This window comes from Argopecten irradians, chromosome 9, assembly GCF_041381155.1.
Source record: "Argopecten irradians isolate NY chromosome 9, Ai_NY, whole genome shotgun sequence".
Taxonomy (NCBI): Eukaryota; Metazoa; Mollusca; class Bivalvia; order Pectinida; family Pectinidae; genus Argopecten; species Argopecten irradians.
In genome coordinates this window covers 9528692-9547776 of record NC_091142.1, presented here as the reverse complement: position 1 = coordinate 9547776, position 19085 = coordinate 9528692, and the positions used below count along the sequence as shown (strand labels likewise).

At 34.3% G+C, this 19085-nt stretch overlaps 1 pseudogene; it reads right to left on the bottom strand.

Moving 5' to 3' along the window:
• Nucleotides 1-14267: 14267 nt before the first annotated feature.
• LOC138330817 (acidic leucine-rich nuclear phosphoprotein 32 family member B pseudogene) lies at nucleotides 14268-18103 on the bottom strand (annotated as a pseudogene).
• Between the last annotated feature and the right edge of the window lie 982 nt (nucleotides 18104-19085).

The following is a 19085-nucleotide window of genomic DNA, read 5'->3' as shown; positions in this document are numbered from 1 at the left end:
TCTTTATAGTCAGGTGGTCTTTATACACAGGTTGACTTGTGTTGAAATTTATCATTTGAGACCCTGAGAAAGGTGGTCTTTATACAGAGGTGATCCTTAAGTTAAATTTGACTATATGTACAATGTATATACAGTACATTGTACCTGATTTTAAGTCTGTGATTCAAACTTGTATTCATTAACATTATACTGTATTCGCTGTAATTAGCGCCCAGGGCACTTTAATAATTCTAATAAAGCAGGGTAATAATTAATGAACCAAAATGTAAGTTGTGGACGAAAAACGTCCATCATTATTTAAATCTTTCTGTACTCATGATGCATTAATCTATTACAGTAGGCCTTTTATTCTTTGAGATACATTATCATGTTGTGATTGACATGTAAATGACTCGCAAGTTTATGTAATATGGGCAACAATGCTGCTGTTAGAGGCAAAACATGTTGTAAAACATTGTTTAATCAATGGGATTGGGGCGTTTATACAATTTCAACTTTTCTATATAGAAAAGTGGAGGGGTACTAATTACGGCGAATACAGTAGGCACTTTTATTCGTTGTGTAGTAAATTTCTTAATTGCGATAGAGATAATTTACAAAAAAAAATAAATACATGAGAATGATGTAGAAAGAATGATAATTCAGATCAGTTGTGTTGTAGCCTGCTACTGTTAGACATTGACAAAATGTGCAAATATTTCTTTGTAACCCACAAATTGATATTAAAGAGAAGATTATGAAAGTTCTTTCACACAAAATCAAACTATAATAATGACCCCAATGTAATCCGATTCCTCGGATTTTTTAAATGATAATCAGTCGACGAAGTAATAAAAAAAAAATCAACATAAAATACAGATTTTATGTCAGATATATATATATAATTAGTTCGAATGATTTTATAATGTGTCTTATTTTTAAGAACAAGTTTACAGGAGTTGTTTCCCTTTACTCTCCTTGAAAAAATATATTCCACAAATATTTATACAGTTGTCTCCCTTTGCCCATAACTCATCAAGGTGCAATTTTCTATGAATACAGTTGTAGATAACAGAAGTTGTGAGAAAAGTTCATGTCTGATCTCAACTGATATTTATTGATTTATCTATCTAAATCTCTAACACCTGGCTCCTGGTGTTCGTTTTGGCTCCAGATGTATATTATATGGAGCAAGGACGAAGATCCTTGATATGGAGTTAAAAACGACAATGGGGTGTTCAGAAATTGTACAATGTATTATGTAAATTTGACCCTTTTGGTTTGTTTATTTTTACGTCCTATTAACAGCCAGGGTCATGTAAGGACGTGCCAGGTTTGTTGGTGGAGGAAAGCCGGAGTACCCTGAGAAAAACCACCGACCAGCGGTCAGTACCTGGCAACTGCCCCACATGGGATTCGAACCCGCATCCCAGAGGTGGAGGGCTTGTGGTAATATGTCGGGACATCTTAACCACTCGGCCACCGCGGCCCCTCAAAAAAAATTTGACCCACATGACCTCTGTACCCCATACGTCATTGAAGGATACCCTGACCTTGGGAGTCAATCAGTTACCTATTAAATTTGTAGAGGTTACTGTACAGTGCACTATGATTCTCTTCAAGATTCTTTTTATAATCAACAGCTGATGTTGCTGACCTATGTAATAGACGGTGTTAATTAATTTTTAATGCAGCCAGGTATGACAGTTCCGGGCGAGAAGGAGACATGCTATCTGGTCACGTGGATATTCTTACTTATGTGCAATACACACGATATGAATTTGCTGCCATATGATATTAATTTTGAATTAAATGCACCTGTGAACTTTTGCAACATCCGAGGTGGATACAAGAAGTATTCAACAGCGCTCTATAGACAATCATAAATGACAAATGGTGATGGATGGCCTAGCCATCAGAAACACGTATACCAAATAAATTGGGTTTTTTTTTGTACGGAATCCTTGATGTTGACTTCATCCTATTTCCATTTGTTTTTCGCTAGGTTCAATCGGGGGAATGTTTGCGCTAAAACGTTCTTCCCGAAACAAAGTCACCCCTCGCGTAAATTTCCCTGTTCACAGTATACATACAGAACGTCTGTTTATCTATGTTTATTCTTAACGACTTTAGACATGCGCTGGTATTAATGACTCCATAAAAGGTAAAGATACCTGTATACATCACAGGTGAGATTTCACAACCAGAATTCATCAGAATACGTTCTCCATGTCTTTTGGTTATGTAAGATATTATTGTAGTTATCAAAATAAGACCAACGTCTAGATTAAAAGCCGATAGGAAATATGGTCTCGAATTTTAAAGCGTCTTTCCCGGAGATGAAGATACAGATAAGATGGCAAATGGAATAATTTGGTTGCATTAAATGTATATGTGTAATTTGTCACACAGGGACCTGAGAATATGCTACAAATTTATCAGCTATCCTAGTGTATTAGAAGTTTTGTAAAGCATACATTTCTTTTTGTATGTTTTTTTACCGATTTTTGGCCTAGACCCCTAAACTATCTAAAAACGATACGCATACTAGGATAGGTACATATATGTATATACCTGTATGTATTCTAATTTCCAGAGCTCCTTACTGTACCATATTCAATCGAAATTTATTATACGTATCAGAGCGCGATTTCATAGACTGAGATAAAATCATTATAGAAGTCTGTACCATTTATAAAGTGCAAGATACGGATCTTTCAGAAGTTATAATAGAGGAGGAAAATGCATCATAATGACTTAAAGATGATATCACACACCTATATATGACAAAACAGGATCCCGAGGAGACGTAAATACATTCACATAGTATAGGCCTACATGTTAATGTAGCGAAGGAAATGTGTCTGGGTAAATGACTTCTTCTGAGGGACATGCTACAAAATATCTTGTTAATTCAAAGATGCTCCACCACCGACGAATGGTATTTTTTTTCTCTATCAAAAACAGAAACAGACGAATTAGTATTTTTCTTCAGTTAGAAAAATTTCTTACTTTACACCATTGAAAAGTGTGAGTGTCTTATCTTACTTCAAGATAAAAATATTAAAAATGATTAATTGCATCCCCAAAAAATTCCATGGCAATATGCCCTATATGGAATTTAGTGCTGATTGTGTATGCACCAAAGCAAAGTAAATTATTGTATATAATGCATTTTTGTGTTCATCAGACACGGCTGAATAGACGCAACACGAATATACCACAGTTTCCCAAAACAGGAATCACGCACTTCATACACGCAATACACCACATACATTGGATTTAAACATATTTTATTGCAAAATGTGCAATGGGATTGGGCACAAGTTATACAACTTATATAAAGCCCGTTCCCAAAAATAATAAAACATTCAAATTACAGACAAGATGGAATTTACATGAGAATATATGCATAATATATAAAGTTGTATTTGAGATAGAGAGAGAGGGAGAGAGTGAGGGAAGAACGAGAAAGAGAGAGGTGGGGGAGGGAGAGAGAGCTATTGTATAACCGGTATGCTCCTCAAGTTTCAACTCGTAATATACTATTATTTTAAAATCTAAAATCTACCCCTCCGATAAAGACGACAGAAGTTCTAAACCACATACATTGGAGGCCGTCCTTACATGACCCTGGCTGTTAATAGGACGTTAATTTGATCAAACAAACAAACATCAGTTATTATGATGGGTATCGTTATTAAGGATATTGAATTATGTAAATTATCATATCTTGTTTTTCCTGAGTGTTTTACTATTCAAAACAAACGTCTTTTCGACTATGATTAATTAGTTTCATAAATTACGAGTTCGCAAATATGAATTGCACGCAAAAAATATCAACAAGTACAATGCAGATTAAAACTAAATTGCGAAATTATATTGCTGAGACGCGAGTTTGACAACTAATATGGGACAGTTTCCTTGGCACATACTGACAACAGGTCGGTGTTTTTCCTCCTGAAACCCCGGCTTTTCGTGAAACGAATTTAAACGTGAAATTACGTCGTCACAAAAATACTGTGGTTTACACAAAGTGTTTTAGCCCTCATCGTTAGGTATGGTTTGTTCCTATGTATATGTGGTGGAAAGGCGGAGTACCCGGCGAAAAAACATCGACTTGTGGTCAGTATCTGTCATGGAACCTGTCACCCGTTAGTTGTCAAACGCGCATCTCGGTTCTGCCGCACTGATAATGAGTATTGAGGTCACAGTCACTTTACATTACCCTTTAAGTGACGTCACAAATCTCAATACCTTTGACACGATTTCAATTCACATAAAAATTTTCATAAAGAAAACAAACCATCATGTCTGACGACATGAAAATGACATTGAAGACGTTTGAGTTTGACCTGAGCGTGATGTTTTGTACAAGTCCTTGTCATGTTAAATACGTTGATTTTAGATTTATATCACTTGATGAATAATTCACCGGATCGCCTTGTGTCTACAGGATTTGATCTAAGGAATTTCATTATTGACATTAATTATATTGATAATTAATTTCACTTCGACCTTATTCTATTCATCATACATGTGCTATTTACTCGTTTTATTATCCTGTAATAAAATGAACTGTCATTTACGTCAACATCAAATTCACTGCATATTCATAATAATATATTTGTCTATTAATGAATTATTATTGTCCGTAGAATCTTTAAAAGTAGTTCTCAATGTGTGTTAATTGTCATGATAAAACATATCATCTCCCCAACTACAGTAAGTTATAACAATGAAAATTTAAATTGTAAATTTAGACATAGTAGATTAATATATTCAGAAGAAAAAAATGTATTGGTTGAATTAGCATAAGAAAACATCATGTTATACAGACTGTATGCTGCTCTAGGCTTCTCCGTCCTTTGCATTGATGATGAAGTAGCGTAAAAACTTTGAAATATGGAAATGGAACTTTCGAAACTCTCGAAATTTTGAGTTAAATCTATATTGTTTACCTAACAGCCATTATCTGTTAAGGACATCCAGATCAGTGGAAATTGATTGAAGTCGGACATAGTCGGAATTGTTATTTTTTCAAAGAGGAAGTCTCGAACTCGTCCTCATTTCACATTATTTAACAAAGAGATTGAAATTGTAGATTCGTTTTCTTATCTAGGAATATTGATGAATTACAATGGGAGTTTTCATAAAACGAAATTGAAACTGTTGGAACAGTCAAGAAAAGCTATGTTTGCTGTTTACAAGAAAATAAGAAACATCCCTCTTCCTATTGATCTCCAGTTAAAAGTATATGATTCCCTTGTTTTACCAATATTGATGTACTCAGTAGAAGTATGGGGTCACGAAAATATTACAGCTATAGAAAAGCTTCATTTACAGTTTTGTAAACGTATACTCGGCGTTAGGAAAAGTACGTGTAATTACATGGTATATGGTGAATTAGGGAGATTCCCTAACTATATAGAGGTTAAAAAACAGAATTATAATGTTCTGGCACAAATTGATTACTACTGATAATCTTTCAAGTAATGTATATAAGTTGATGTTAAACTTGCAAACAAATAATATCATGGAATTCAAATGGATGCATAATGTAAAAAATATTTTTGAAGAAACTGGTTTGAATTATATATGGGACTTCCAGAATGTATGTACATATTATAGAGAATATTCAAAATCTATCGTAAAACAAAGATTACAAGATCAATTTGTACAAAAATGGTTTAATGATATAGAAAATTCATCAAGAGGTCGTACTTATTCTATTTTTAAAAGTAATTTTGAATTTGAAAAGAATCTTGTGAAACTAAAGCCAATAGATAGACAAATCATCATAAAATTCAGAACCTCGAACATGCACTTACCTATAGAAACTGGAAGATGGACTGGGACCCCTGAAGTAAATAGAACTTGTAATCTATGTTTTACTGATGATATTGGAAACGAATATCACTATTTGTTTCAATGCAGTAATGAAATGGTGAAATGAAACGTTTACGAGAAATGTATATACCAAGTTACTATTATAGAAACCATAGTGTTATCAAAATGAAAGGCCTGTTTACTATATGTAACATTACTGTTCTGACAAATATATGTAAGTTTTTGAAAAAAAAAATGAAAAACTATTGATTGAGTATGTACATCACTAATACATATTGTAATGCACTGTTGCGCTATGGGCCCAATATACTTGTATGTTTATATTATGTATAGTGACCTCCTGTTACATACTTGTATGTCTGAGAGTGAAATAAAATCTGAAATCTGGATACCCACGGATGATTACGCTACGCGTAACGCATCAGTGCAGCGTAGCGTGGTGTAATCAACCGCGAGTCTGACGATGGAAGCCGGATTATCCGGAGAAAACAATGTGTCAATGGGAACTGTTCCTTGACATTAACGACCTGGGCCCAGTTTCATGAAAATTTATGAGTTTTAAGGAATTGCTTATCTTAAAAACATTACAGAGGTTAAGGGAAAATCTTAAGTTAAGGAGCCTTCCTTAAAATCCGTAATTCTTTCAGATTCTTATGGAGAATTTTAAGTTAAGGAATTCCTTAAATTTAAGGAATGTTCATGAAACTGGGCTCAGAGACCCTGAGCAGCGTAGAAGGCCAAAATATGTTTTAAAATGCAGAGAGGGAAATGTAGCAGCCAGATCTGGGTTCGAACCCGGGACCTCGAACACTAGCCGAACCCTCTACCGTTTCAGCTACCTGAGCTGTACTTTTGGCAATCCTTCAGGTGTTAAAGAGGACTTAAGAATTCGGCGGGGAGTACAATGTTAACTTATTATCAGTCAGAATACACTACAATGTTATCATCGCCATAGGTATGATAGATTGATCTATTGTTTGGTATGTAGGTCAGGGTGTTTGTCTCTAACTTAAAAGTACGTCTTTACAATTACGTTCATATATCTTAAAATTCTACCCCAAAATAGTATTATTAGAATTGTAACATTTTAAAGTACAACCACATGTCGGTAAGTTAATTCTATTGACTTTTCTATGTCACTGACAGAAAATGTTTCTTCTGTTCGTCGTATAACCAGACGAATGTTCTGGCTTCGTGTTTCAGATTTTTTTTCTTTCAATCTCCGATTTCTTTAAAAGCAGAAGAACATAAGCCCCTTTAATAGGCAAAAATATGAATTTAAAAATAAAAATGTGACATGACTTTTTAAAACTTTTCTATATTAATGTCGTTACCTGAATAGCCTGATCATATTACAAGTGTTGAGCGAGACACAGTTTCAAACTGGCTTTGTATTACGTTGATACTACCAAACTTCTTTACGACCTAAATATTGTAAAATGTCTTGTGCCTTTATGTTGTCAGTTATTGCTTACCTAAACAAATAATGACCATATTTATTAAACTTTCAACCTCTTTATTTTTGGTTTCGCTGTGTATTCCTTCTTGATAGAATGGCAGCTTTTTTAGTTAAAATCTGAAAGTGTTTTTGTTACATTTTTTTTCGCATTTTTTCCTTCGGTTTTTAGAAAAACAATACTTACAATTATATCAATTTTGCTAACCAACATCATATATAGATAAAAATATAATGACATATTTCATCACAAATGATTCACTGAAGCTATTTTCCGATAAACTCTAATTTGACAATATGGTTTAAAATAAATGATGGTTCCACCCGATGACTCACAAATAACACATCATAATTACACCTGTATTAGTTTTGCTTAGATGATCAAACTGTGGCCGACTTATTCTTCTCGACAAATTTTTAGTTTTGTATGGTTCAAAAATAAACATCATATTCTTTACCCAATCCCTTCATTCCTTCCTTTTCCTTCTAATGCGCCTTAGCACTGTGATAACTTATTGTAAATATAATCAGTTCTGTCCAATTGCTTATATATTATATATATATGGAGACGGATTGAATAAGTATATTGTACTTGTTTCTGAATCCAACCTCTGATGATACCTCTGATGATATTTATGTTGTATATATGTATCCTTATTGAATAAAATATTGTTTAAACTAACACATAAAAATATGTAACTGGCTCAGTGTATAATTATGGCTCCTTGACGATTGGCTTTAGTCATGCAAAGCGTAGTTTGCCAATCTGTAAGTTGAAAGGTTGAATATTTTAATTATTGCTAAAGTTTCTTATTTTTGTACTAAGTTCATTTTGCCGTGTTTTAATTGCGAACTCATTAAATATTTCTCCTTTTATGAAGAGGTTACCTTTTAAAATCATTGCCAATTTTTATTGCTTTTTGACTTTTTGTTTAGATTTTTTAATCGTTGTGAATTCATATACACTAAATTCCTCTTTGTTATTGATAGACACGTGTTAGATATTTTCTTTGTTCTCTAACTGTGTCAGTAATATCATATAATTAACGCTTGTCAAATATTGTCTATACTAGTATAGTCTCGACCATTATCTAACCGATCTTCGTTTGTTGTCAGGTCCAATAGTTACACAATTGAAATGTTGGAAATAATGACAGCTCGACTGTAATTTGTTAAATGAAGATTGTCTAACGAATTTTTATTGTATATATATATGTACTGATAATACATAACAATATCGGAATGTCGGTAATCAGAAGAATGCTAAGCGCTGTTCAGTTGAGCAAGCTTTATAGTTATATATATAGCCCTAGCTATTACTTGGAATTATTGAGAAATCCTGATTACCTCAACACCTGACGGCAATGAAATACAAATATACTCCGACTTTCCATTGTTACTTTTTATCATTGTATACAATTCTATTTACGGTATGTGAAATACATTGATGAAATATTTCTACTTTTTAACTCAAAATTATACCAGAATAGAATCTACAAAACATAGTTTACTCTAGTCCGCTAAACCTGCCTATATTATTATGCTTTTTTTTTTTCTTTTTTGCCTAATATATATAAGGCAAAAAAAATTAAAAAAGCCTAATAATATAGGCAGGTTTAGCGGACTATACTCTTGTAAAATATTAAAACCTAGATATGGTAGTCTCGTTCAACCAGACGCTTGATACTCTGTCTGAGAAGCCAAAAGAGTTTGGTTGACGAGACAACTTGATAGAGATGTCACTGTACGCCCATCGCCATAAGTTAAATGCTGAAAAATTCTCTGAATCATTTGTTTTTTCTTCTGGAAAATATGAAATGTTTTAATTAGTCTTTTTATCACTTTTTCATAGCGTTGATAGGTTTTAGAAATGTTCTGTAAACCAACGTATTTTTGCGGCGACCTAATCCCGCATTTTCGCACTTAACGACTCTTTTGTGATGATTAATTTGGTTTTTGACGTTTTGCGACTGTTTATGCTGAATAAAAAAATGAAATATTGAAATTTGTGGTGATTTTATTTCACGATTAAAAGTTATATAAGAGTTTATTGTACCTAAACCAGAAACTTTTTAATGTGTATTTATTTTCTTGTTCGCAAAACGCGAAATCAAATCGCACTCGAAAATTACAGAACGATTGATCGTTACTTATGGATCTATGATGGGTTTTTTCAGCCAGTTCATCGTGTCGTTGATAGGACGAAAAGGCCATGATTATTGTAGTGACGGCAGAGTGTCAACAAAATGGCAGAAATCAGTCACCTTACGAAATAATTATATCTTTTAAGATATAACACTATAAAAAGGGCAAGAGTTCCACTATACAAGATGGCACAACACGAAAATACCACAGCATTCCAAAACACACATCAACACTTTATACAGGCAACACGCCGCAAACATGGGAGGCTGTCCTTACTTGAACCTGGCTGTAAATATGAAGTTAATTCAATCAAAAACAAACAAACTACCTTTAATTAAGGTAGTTCATTATCAATTTATTTCGCCCTAAACTATTGACGAGACATTGAAAGATGGAAGAACTGTATTTAACACTACTCATGACTACCAGATGGACGGAAATGATAAAATTTACATATAGATTACAGAGATACCTATAAATTTTGTATCTTTCGTAGCTGTAAAACCTGTCCTTTGGAAAAGAATGTACAAGCGGATTTTGAATGTATTGTTGTGAATTCAACATAGATCTTGGACATCTCTTTATGTAATATATGTGACAAGATAAGTTTATCTCTAGACGGATCCTTCCGCCCATATATTGTTTGAAAACAATACGAGAAAGTTACCGGTTCACACATTTAAACACGTAATTGTCAATGGAGGACAAGTAATTTTTGGTAACAATCGTTTCTAGGACAAACTGAGTTTGGGGACTAATTTTATGAAACTGAGTAGGAGTTGAGTGAAAGGTCACACGTGTTTACAAAATAAATACAGCCTAATTCATCCTGTTTAACAATAACACCGCGTACAATACAATTTGGGTATAGTCCCTCCTTCACATTCCTTTCGACTAGATATTTTACTTAGAGAAGTGACAGGTTAATGAAAGAAAACATAGTCGATAAATCTTCACCTGTATACAAATTATATGGATAGGTTATCGACGTGGGATATCGGGACTAGCCAGCTGTGACGTCATGCCTGAATAACCTGCCGCCAAATATTATAATTCTGCTTTTGATTATTGCGTCGTTATATAAGTGGTCCTAGAGTTTTATAGACGGCTGAATTTCAGTGTAATCAGGCAAGATGAATTATTCTATATTCAAAAATAAACGCACAACCCCATAACAACTGTGTATTTGGTAATATTCGCGGGGTTTTAATTTCGCTAAATACGTGAATTCATCCAAAATCGCGAAATTTATAAAATTAATGGTTTTATATATCAAAGCCTGTCGTATAAATGATGCTTTCAAAGGCTACAAAGATAATTCGCGAAAATGATTTCCCGCGAAAAAAATTACAAACAGTAAAACGAGAAATTCTACACCCGCGAAATATTACAACTAAACAGTATACGCGTGGACAAAGTATTTGGAGTCATTTACAGCCATCATGCTTTTCTTAAATTTGAATTGATTACCAAGCTAGATTTTAAGACGAAACGGTGAAAATAAGAGCTTTTCAAAATAAATACTTTTTCTTTCATACCTACGGGTGTAATACTGGCTGGACCAGGGCAATACACTCATGTCGCCTGCGGCTGTATTGCATGGCTACCCATGCAATGAAGCCTCGTGATGTCACGGCGTCAACAAAATTTCTGTTTCCTCGGTATAATTTCAACATTTTTCCACAAACTTGACTGGTTTTACTATAAAAGATGCAAACAATGTTTTTTTTGTTGAAAATGTCACGTAATTTTCCTGTATGAAAAATTGACTTTCAGCCATGGATTTCTTCGAATTTATTCCAAAATGGCGTAATATTATAGTTGTAAAATTGCAATAAAACGTCGAGGTATGAAAGAAAAATACTCTTTCATAAGTGGATATGAAGGATAGGGATATTCTACCCTCGGGATCACAAAATGTTGAAAAACCCTCGGCAAGCCTCAGGTTTTACTACATTTTGTGACCCTCGGGTAGAACATCCCTATCCTTCATATCCACATATGAAAGAGTCTTATATTATTTATCGAACAGTCTCAATAGATTGATAAGAAAATATAGTACATTGCATTCGTTCTACGTTGTTTTACGACAAAGTTCGCAATGTTACATATAAATAATATAGCAAATTAAAATTGACTCATATAGATCAACACTTTTCATTCCAGCGCTTTAAAACCGCGACTATTTCATATTATACAGTAGTCATACCAGCCATAGATGAATAGTGAAAATAGATACTATCTACAATCTTTAGAGATAAAGTAGTAAAATTATGAATGTATACTAGTAATATATCCCCGTACGACACGGGTGTATTTCATGGGACATAATTACACCCATAGGTAAGAGAGAGAAATTATATGTACAGTTGTTTGATTCTTCTTGGAACCATAAGTATGGTCATCGGTGTCCTACAGCTGTTTCTTCCTTCCACAATTTGTCACTGATAATTAAGATAACATGCATGGGTTTAAAATCTTTCAGATAATTATAAATTGTGACAATTTATTGAAGTATGTCATCACGTGAGAGGGCCGTGTATTTAGGATGTTTATGCCACTTGACGAACAGGTGTCTACGGTAACCATTTTATCCATTACGTCGGTGGATTGTGCAATTGTATTGGTTTATATTGTAATGTGAGTCTGACACCCAACCCGTTCCCCTTCTCTAGAATGTTGATGTCAGGTGCTGTCGTTTGATAAGATCTAATTTCACTGAAATGCTCGGTATTTTATAATTGTGTTTTGTAGGTCAGTAACTTTCCGGGTAGGTCTCACCAGTCTAGTAGACTTTGACAAGGCTTCACAATTCAATACACACCGTATATACTTTAACAATTACAAACTTAAAGCATGAATATTTTATCGTTTATTTCCAGGCAGAAAGACTTGCCATATGATATAAGATCAGACTTAATATTCTGTCCCTGTTTTCAAGGGTTTCTACATACACCCGTCCTATAAGCATACATATGTCATTTGAAGATATTCAATTTCTGAATCAGCTACTTTTAATTGATATAACAAATATAGTTCCATTAAATCATTTCTATACTTAGAATAATTAAAAAGTATGTATGTAATTGTTCCTCTCTCTCTATATATATATCCTGTATCCTATATTTTTTGGGCAAAAAAGATCAAGGCGAAAACCCTTGTTAACTCAATCTTTATATTTGCTGGAAAATTAATCTGTACTAAAATTTATTCAGCTCGTATGATAGATTTATATAATTAAATCAGAGTTAATATATAAGTTTTAGGTTCAGATGCTTTGAAAGTGTTACTAAGCTTTTTTCGTTTTTTTTTTTTTTCGTTTTTCTTTCTTTATTTTACTGTGTTTACTCTTTTTTTTTGGGGGGGGGAGGTGAGGGGTTTCTTTGTTTTACAATGTTTTCTCCTTGTGTTTTTGTCTTTCTTTCACTAGCCTTTTGACAGATCTTTGATTTGGTTCTATTGTCCATCTATTTACACTTCTACTTTGTTTGATTTTCTTCACAAAGTTATTAATAAGTTGTTGTTGTTGTTTAAACTAATGTCGTAGTTAAGCGACAATGAGCCATGCAAAGAGCGACAGTGTGACAATCGAAAGCGACAATGCGAGGCACATGCAATGGACAGTGTGACAATCGAAGAGCGACAATGCGCCAACTGCGATTGTCATATGATGCATTGTCGCTCTTTGCTTGGCTCAATAATTTGGTGTACTCTCGCTCTTTGCTTGTTACATTGTCACACTTCGACATTATTCTGTTATGTTTTTGTGTCTGTTAATACCACATTGTCTTTGTTGACTGATGGTCTTTTTTTTCTTGTCGTTTTTTTCGTTCGAGTGTCCCGTTAATTGATTACAGTTTCTCGTGCAAGGTGTAATCGTGTAGACCAAACATCCTTGTTTTATCAGTAACGAGGCTTGTGCAGCATATATTCTGAAGGTCACGCACGGACGGGTAAATTAGGAGAACGACATGGCAATTAAGGCATCTATATTGGGACGATTACCGTTATGAATGGTTTAGGTAACGATTAAAAATCATACATTGTTCATGCTAGTAGGTTTACAAATGCTTACAAAATAGTTCTTGATGGGAATCATTACATACATGTGTATTTTAGTTATGTTCTTCATCATGTAGTTGAGTCTTTGATTTTTTTATATCTTATTTACTCTTTGCCTTGCATTAATGAGTTCGTGTTTCGACATAATTTATAATTTTAGAATGACACATATATGTGCTTAGAATGTTCTTTGCTCCAATAAGTATGTCACATTCTGTCGGAAAATAACTAGTATCCATAAATCTTGATTCAGTTGATATGTGCAGTACTATACACATGGATAGTTTCGCATGTGGATTTCTCTCTAACGTGGCGTACCATTTTTTTTCTGCTGTGCACCCTAAATGAAATTATTTGCTAGTAAACTTTAAATTTGAACACAAAGATATTTATTTAAAGAATGCGAATTGTACAGTATTTTAAAATTAATGACACCTGGTCCGAATTATCATGTGAGAATTATCATGTGGTAAATATTATGTGTCACAGTGATGAAATCAGTTCAGAATGCAACATAAATAGTTACCTGTTTGCTTTTATGTTCTATCTTTATTGCTATGTAATGATAATACAAAAATGTCGATCCATTCTGATAAAATGTTTCAGATTATTTGTCATTCGGCACTTTCATTTTGTATATAAAATATGGGTCACAGCGACTGCAGTCCACGAAAAGACATTTTATACCAAAATTTATACCATTCGATCACACAAAAAAACAGGTTACAGGACCAGAAGGAATACTTGTGGACAGCTTAACAAGAGGTACTTCAGTACTAATCAGGAAGTTTTTCAGCCTTAATCGTGGTTTACTGAGGGCCAAACTAGGATCTTAATGACGCTTCTATGGGATAGACGACGGCTTCGTTTTAGGAGCACATGGTTTTAGGTCATTGTTGTATGTCTACAGAGATGTTCATTTCGTAAGATCTAACCCCATGTGGGGAGTTCCCAGGGCCCACCTCTAAAGCCTGGTATGTCCTTAAATTACCCTGACTATCAATAGGAATCAAAACCAAACAAACTAAACCAGATTATTGTTTTCTATATTACTTTTGCTGTTTTTTATGAACTATCCTTGACGTAAAATTCAGTTTAGGTTATGTTACAGCATCATGGGGATGGAGATAAACGTGTGTGCATCAGGTCCCTGTCATTCTCACATCAAACAAATGACACATAAAAAACACATCTTATTGTATATTGTCTATTGTTCGATATTTATTACTTATACCTGAAGTGGAGCCGAGTTAATCACATCTCCTCCTTTCTCACCACGACGGGTTATCTCGCTTAATTAAATCGGCTTGTATAGGGACACTGTTTAATGTTAATGCAGTGACGTATTTTATAGCCCGTGTCTCCATCAAATCGGTATATTTCATTTATATTCGGGGACAATTACCGCCAATTATGTCTGGTAAAGTGACAAAAGACTGCTCAACCAGAAATCAAAGATTTGAAGATAGCAATAGTTTTGTACAGGTGTATATGGTAATGTAATTTTATCATTGTATATCACTGTAACTATGTTTTACCTCCATCAGTACTAACACATCTTCTTTTCTTCTTCTTTTCTTCTTGTTCTTCCTTTCTTCTTATCTTCTTCACCTTCTTCTTCTTCTTCTTCTTTTTCTTCTTCGTCTTCTTCTTCTTCTCTTCTTCTTCTTCTTCTTCTTCTTTCTTCTTCTTCTTCTTCTTCTTCTTCTTCTTCTTCTTCTTCTTCTTCTTCTTCTTCTTCTTCTTCTTCTTCTTCTTCTTCTTCTTCTTCTTCTTCTTCTTCTTTCTTCTTCTTCTTTTTCTTCTTCTTCTGCTTCTTCTTCTTGATACCTCCCTCCATTTGATGAATTGTTAAAGTAGGTGGCATAACACAGTACTTCTAAAAAACACAGTACTTCTAAAATGGTTCTATATTCTTAAATCATTTTCACCAGATAAAATGCACCTAAAATCAACGTACACTCGTAGATTATCATTACAGCTGACTAAATGAATGACGCTTACCATTGAGGAGCCTGTTTGATTTTTCTGGTATCTAACGAAGAAACAAAAAGTTCAAAGATACTGTAAGGTAATGTTTGGTCAATCATATTTAGGACTTTATCTGCCCAATAAAGAACAATGGCGCTAGACACAGTGACTCGCTATCGTGCCATTAATTTGTTTGTCATTGACGTAATACAATCCTCTCAATATATTATACGAAGGATGTCTCATATATCTGAAACAAGAACCAAGATATTTATTAAAATATGTCGCCTTTGGAAGATAGCTAGCACGCTAAGTCAACTTTGTTATGTTGATATGTTGACTTACAACATTAAGAAAAATCAACTTTATTATCATAGCAAGTCGACATAATTATCACGATAAGTCGACTTATCGAGATGCTTTTTAAACATTAATTGTGGCAGTAATACGCCACCATACATATTAGATGCCATTATGCGGCATGCTACACGACACAGCCTTAAAATTAATGAAATAGCGCTGATAGCACAAGAAATAGGTGAACTTCGTACAAAACTTATTCTCGACTTTGAGACCTTACCGGCAATATGACTGGCTTAACGAATGGGTCACAATGCCTTATCAACAGGTAGAAATTCCAGGTATGACACGGAGATGACTGTGCATTTAATGTAACGTTTTAATGACAGAATTGTTTGTTTATCAGCAGGCTTCAGACAACAAGCTTATGACCCGACATCACTTACGGGTAATTCAGGAAGAATTTTAATGCGGTTACACTTTTAAGGATACATTTTATCGTTAAGTAGTAAAACCTGTTTGGTATGTTTATGTCATATTACGCAAAACTCCGTGACATAAATTGGTGTATTGTGAAAAATTGTTCAGTATGATAGAAGGAATGCCAGATGGTATCAGTGAAATTATCAATTTCATCTGTTTTTCCTAATGATGATAGCGGCTAGGCATCGAAACGTCACGTTACAATTTTGCATAGGTTGTAAAATATCATAAAAGGCGTTCTTATTCCTCATAAAAGGCCCAGATGTTTCTTTTACATTCTCGGGTATTTTGGTGTTCCTCTTCCACCTCCGGGTACCATGGTTTTCTCCTTCCACATCCGGGTACCCTGGATTTCTTTTCCACCTTCAGATACCCGGGCTTTCCCATTCCACCTTCGGGCATTCTGACTTTCACTTTCCATCTCCGGGTACCCTTGTTTGCCCCTTCCATCTCCGGGTACCCTTGTTTTCCCCTTCCATCTCCGGGTACCATGGTTTCCCCTTCGATCTCCGGCCGGTACCCTTGTTTTCCACTTCCATCTTAGGGTACCCTGGCTTTCCATTTCCATCTCCGGGTACCCTGTTTTTCCATTTCCATCTCCGGATACCTTGGATTTCCCTTCCACCTCCGACTACCCTGAGCGTTTTTCCCTTTCTTTTAAGAGATACAACAAAATCAAAATAAATTTTACAGACGGCAATTAGGAAGCTGTGAAGGGAAAATATCAACGAAAGAAACAAAAACAGAAACATTTTCCATTTTTCAATTTTCACATTTCTTTTACATGTATTTCAAAAACAGCTATCACTGTTCTATATTAAATATTAAAAACCTACAACTGTATTGTTTAAATAGACTTCGAATATATCAGATGGAGAATTGTGATGAACAGATAGGCCATGCCGTAAATAATACCCCAGATGTTACATTGGCTCCACAGGTAAAATATCTTCAGGTAAATTCAGCTAAAATCAGTTCAATTTCACAAAAAGACCAGAGAAAATTTTCCGATTATAAAATGTTCACATGGATTTCAGGTAAATATCAGGCCAATGTAAAAACCCCTGTTGCTTCAGGTCAAATTGACCTGAACAAAGTTTTGTGTCTCCATGTGAAATACTTTTGATATCAGGTAATTTACCTGAAAATTTTCACAAGAAATTAAACTTGAACTTCACCTGAATTACACTGAAGACATTTTGAATGTGAAGAAATACCTGGAGCCTTAGAATATATAATTTGTTTTAGTGTTTCATCCCCTGTTATTACCCACCCCTTTATTGACACTATCAGTACTGTAGTTAGTCTGTGTCAGGTCGCGATCGGCCTACATGGGTGGAAGACTCCGCAATATTACATGTTACAGAACGAGTTTTTGATAAAATGTAGGGAGGATCAGTAGGTTACAGTAAGCAAATGTTCTGTTGACTTTTAACTTATATGTACCAATGCTTAATGGCCACAAATGTAAATTATGATCAAAATCCCAAATACATAACAGTTAGCTAGGTAACACACTGAGATAAGTTTAGGAAGCAGCACAACATTTAGGTCTGGTCGGCATTTGTACGACATCGCTATAGCTACCTAAGTCCTCAGTCTCGAGTATCGTAAGAATGATAGGTCCGTATTACATACGCCATTGAAAGTTTCGGTGAAGTAATTTATAAAACTACTCACTTGTATCTACCCTTTCATCAACAACCAGGTGAGAGGTTGGTGTGCCGACACACAATCGCTCCCTAGTACAATGCATTCCAACACTCAGCAGTCACCGGCAGGCCTCAAACCACATCATTTCTCTGTACAGGTGTCGCCTTACGGTATATCTCTATTGGGGTTGATGGTTTTGCAATATGTTTCTTTTTATCGTTATTATTCTCTATGCGATTACGTATCATGTTACACGTATTATACCAAGTAATGTATTAGGCAATGAAATTTAGATTAAGGAAGAAAATATTTAACATATTTGGATTTTAAGTGTCATTACGTACTATGTATTACTTGATCTGGATATGTCATTCAGTATTAGGACTTAAATATGCAATGTCTGCTTCATTATCCCTAATAAACTTGTGATTTGATAAAATATTCTGAAATAAGACGTTCTTTTAAGATAATGATATTTTTTATAGTTTTGATAAAATTCATTTGAAAGAGTTGATAATCAATATCGCATTTCACTGACGGTGTATTTATTGCCATGTAGAGCGTGATCTTTTATGATTTGACGAAACATCCACATCTTCTCAGCTCTCAGAAAATGTTAAATTAAATTTGTCAAGAATTGCCTAAAATAATCAATTTCATCTTTGTCGTCCGAATGGCGGCGTCTCGTTCGGATCATAACTTTATTTACAGCGACTCCCTTTATAAATTGGTTTTCAGCGTCTCCTTATAGGAGCCCCAAATTGACAAAAACTTCCCTTTATTGTCGTTTTATAAGTGAACTAAATTGAATTGTACATCTGTTTCGTATTAATGCACATTGTCCGAAGTGTGAAGAATAAGGTCACTTCTTATTAAGAGTCCATTCGTAGGCATCTGACCAACTCTTGGATTATAGCTAACAAAAGTCAAACCTACAGGTGATCAACGCCTGATTTGTATCGATAAGAAAACCTTGTATTGTTTCGTGAAATTTGAAGTTCAATCAAGCAAGGGATTGTCGACCGCGTGTGGTTTATATAATTTGATTGACTGTGGGGGTTCGAACTACTCCGTGTATTTGACACCTTTATACTGGGCCACTTATGTATCTATTTATACTTAATAAAGTGTAACTTCTTTTATACCAAGCAGATTAAATGTCTAAATATAAAAGATTAATAATAAT